This window comes from Ruditapes philippinarum, unplaced genomic scaffold (genome assembly GCF_026571515.1).
Source record: "Ruditapes philippinarum isolate M1 unplaced genomic scaffold, ASM2657151v2 ctg4432_1_1_1_1, whole genome shotgun sequence".
NCBI lineage: Eukaryota > Metazoa > Mollusca > Bivalvia > Venerida > Veneridae > Ruditapes > Ruditapes philippinarum.
Genome location: NW_026863728.1, coordinates 17252 through 21283, shown reverse-complemented (window position 1 = coordinate 21283; position 4032 = coordinate 17252). Strand labels below are relative to the sequence as shown.

Below are 4032 nucleotides of genomic sequence, written 5' to 3'. Positions count from 1 at the left end.
GAAACTAAGCATTTTGGTAGCTTTGTATGTATTTCTGACTCTCCGAAATGGAGGTGAAAAAAGTTAAAAATCAAGCTTTGACAGTTGGCGCCAAAACAAGTAAGAAATTTCAGATAAATTTTGTGAAAAATCTAAACGTATGACAGACACTTTATTTGTCATTTTTGAAAAATGCCATAGCTTGCACTGCGTGTTACTGATATTTTTAAAGGAATCGGGCGGATTCTGGAGTATGCTGCACCTTCATGAAGATTGCCCATATTGGTATATTTTTGGTGTGATTTTGGCTGGGTGGGGGGTAAATATAAATTGCTGTCAGTCATTTTTTGAAGGAGCAATGCATGCAAACTATTATTTTCTTCAATGTATGTCATATATCATTGAATAATGCTGTGCAACTGGTTATCTGCCTGTGAAACAGATTTTGAAATATTTGGAATTGTGTTTCTGGTCACACTAAAATACAAAATTTTTCATTTTTAGGTCCCCTGCCCCCTTAGACCCAACCCGTTGTAGTCTAGAAAGTAGTTCTTTAAAATTTTGAAGTGGCCCAATTTAAGTCATCTCTAGTTAGATTGGTCATAATTAAAGTGTATTTATTGCATGTGTGTAGTTTTTGTGTGTTATATGATGTGTTTAAAAGTTGTTTTTTGTGTATTCTCCAGGAACTCATTTGTTGGCGGAAGGATTAAAGATGTACCACCCACCAGCAGTCAGGAGTTTTCAAAGTGGTGACTTTAAACTGTATTACAACAGAGTGAAGATTTCTGAAAAAAGTAGATGGCTAACCTATTATATTTTGGGCCTCATTTGACTTAAATAGTGTTGATGTTTAAAGTTGAAGACAGTATATAATTCATCAAGAACAGTGAAATCCAGAATTAAGCCTCAAATGTGACTGATTTACTATAGAACAAAGAACACGAAAATTCACCAGGCCGTCACCAAGAGGAGAAATTTGAAAAATGGGAACTAGTTGATGGATATGGATGAAACTTTGCATCAGTGTTGTGTTTATGCATAGAAATCAGGAAAATAAAGGATAACTGACAGGTTTGAAAATTTTTAATTTTATTTCAAATTTTTAATTTTGACATTTTAAATTGGGACAGATGTTGTTATTGTTATCTCTTCTTGAAATGTAGATGTCTGCTACTGTATCAGTAGGTGCAGATGAAGGGTACAGAGCTTTTGCATGAAGGATTAACCACATTTTATTGAATTAAAACTGTAAAAATACATTTAAAATTAAAAAATGAAATTAAAATTTTGTTTAAAGCAGTTAATAAATTGATAAATTTTATTTTTGCACCCTGTATTTAGCAATTTACTAGATCTATAGCTTATTTTTATAAGATTTATATGGAAAATGATAATTTTTAGAGAAATGCATCTTAAATTATGGATAAACCATGCATTGCAAGAAATTGGGGAGTGCATGTTTTCAGGCTGGTTACATTGGCAAAAAAGTGATTGGCAAGCTCATTCCAGAGGTCTTAGGGGCCCAAGAAGCACCGGCCATGGGATTCGAACAAGCACCATAGTAGCCTATTGCTCATATGGACCACGCATTATATGCACTGATGTTTCAGCAAAGTATTGATGCTGTAGTAATCAGATTGTAAATATTCACTATTGTCTTGTATTTCAATGAAGCAGAACTGACAATTGAACAGGACAAATGTGATTTACATGTTGGAAATATAGGCATTTTCAGTGTAGTGAAACTTGATGTTTTGCTGTGCTGCAGAATGTATTTGCTAATATATACACACACAAAAGATTTTCTAGTCATTAAACAGTGAGTTTATGGATAATTGGCTCATCTAGAATACCACTGTTGATGTGATTGTTGTTGTTGTTGTTGTTGTTGTAGCAGCTGCTACAGCAGTTAAAATAGGTTAGGTTTATAATATCTAAAACGTTATTGCCATGCAGGCATGCATTTTTAAGCACACAATATTTAAGCCTTCCTGTGTGAATTAGCAAATCAAGCCATTGATTAATTAAGAAATTATTTTCTTTCTTTTTTGGATATCAGAATAACAGCATAAATGCCTCTTATAATTTCCTTCGACATGTACTAGTGTTGCATATTTTTTCAGACCATGCAGTTACCAAAGCCGGGGTTTGAGTACAGGACCTTACCTTATACTGGTTAAGATCTATGGAAGAACTCTTTCAGCTCAGTTTGGCAGCAGATTTGTCAGGACAAGTTGAGAAGGTAATAACTTATGTCTAGTTTGAAACTTCAGCTATTGACGGCAACGACTCCCAATGCTCGGGCAATATTTGGTAGATATTTTGATGTATATCAGGAGAAAATTTCTCTAATTTTGACTATTTTAACACTTCTCAATGATTTAAAGTGGGAGACAGTATGTGCCATCATTTTTTTAGCCTTATTTGTGTGAGAGTTGGCTAATCTTACTTTGTCAGAAGACATAGCCCATGGCGATATAGTAACCTCTTTTCTAAACTTAAGATTACCTCTGTTTGTCTTTATTGATATCTTAAGCAAACAATATAGGGTATATATCTTGGTACTTTACTTTATTTACCATGGTATATAGGTAAAAATCATAATCAGTAAGTTTTATTGCAATGTTGAAGGAAAAAGTTATGAAAAAAAAACACATTTAATTGTGATTACTTGTATTTTAACCCAAAATTTCATGCTCTCATTAAAATAAATGGAGTTTATATTGCAATTTTTAAAGCAATACGGGCTTATTCTTTCATAAAAATAACTAAATGACATTAGCCGGTAACATCAAACTTTATTTGAAGAAAATCCATTGGCAAAATCAAAAAGATATGACAGAATTTGTGATATAAATTTTTGCGTAAAATTCTATTGGCCGAGGCTGATTTTTTTCGCATGAATTTTTATATTTAAGAAATTGTACTGCATTAATGTAATTTGTTAGAGACATGTCAAACCTATATGAATGTACTTGTATAACACTAAATTACTAGGAAATGAGTATAAATTTTGGCTTAACTTAAATTTTTGGATTCATTTAGGTCTCAACCCGGTACGGAATTAGAACCCAACCCGTTGTAGTCTAGAAAGTAGTTCTTTAAAATTTTTTGAAGTGGCCCAATTTATGTCATCTCTAGTTAGATTGGTCATAATTAAAGTGTATTTATTGCATGTGTGTAGTTTTTGTGTGTTATATGAATGTGTTTAAAAGTTGTTTTTTGTGTATTCTCCAGGAACTCATTTGTTGGCGGAAGGAATAAAGATGTACCACCCACCAGCAGTCAGGAGTTTTCAAAGTGGTGAATTTAAACTGTATTACAACAGAGTGAAGATTTTTGAAAAAAGTAGATGGCTAACCTATTATATTTTGGGCCTCATTTGACTTGAATAGTGTTGATGTTTAAAGTTGAAGACAGTATATAATTCATCAAGAACAGTGGAATCCAGAATTAAGCCTCAAATGTGACTGATTTACTATAGAACAAAGAACACGAAAATTCACCAGGCCGTCACCAATTAAGAACAATAAACTATAACGTGATATTTCTAATTTTCTATAATTATTTTACCGTTTTGGTTGCAAAAACTTGAATGATGTGTTTGAAAATTTTCAATGTTTCTTTAAAATCTATCTCAAATTTTACAAATACTGAAAATCTACAAAATTGAAATATTCGTAGTGGCATCTGCCATAATAAATAGAGATATTTTCTGCGTAAACTTGTATGTTTACTTTATTTATTTTTGCTCGGAATTATTCATAAAATGGTAGGCCTATTTAATCATTTTCTTAAAAAGAAAGAATTGTTTTTATCTTCGGCCTTCTCCGGTCTTCAACGGTCACCACTTTCCAAAGACCTTCTTCTATATTGATCGATTATTGTTAACTATATTCCTGATACAAAGTTTATTTACCCCCCCCCCCCCCCAAAAAAAAAAAAAAAAAAAATGTTGAAAATAGTTAAATGAAATATCTTTATATCATTAAAAATGATCTCCGCAGGAAACCATTTTACTTGTATATGTTCATGTCATGTGTAATTTAT

The 4032-nt window shown here is 32.1% G+C and overlaps 1 long non-coding RNA gene across 1 annotated transcript; it reads left to right on the top strand.

Moving 5' to 3' along the window:
• Positions 1 to 770: 770 nt before the first annotated feature.
• Positions 771 to 3502, top strand: LOC132723146 (uncharacterized). Its single transcript, XR_009624704.1, has 3 exons — positions 771 to 1053; positions 2106 to 2224; positions 3220 to 3502. It is a non-coding gene; the product is annotated as an uncharacterized LOC132723146 (long non-coding RNA).
• The last annotated feature ends 530 nt before the right edge of the window (positions 3503 to 4032 follow it).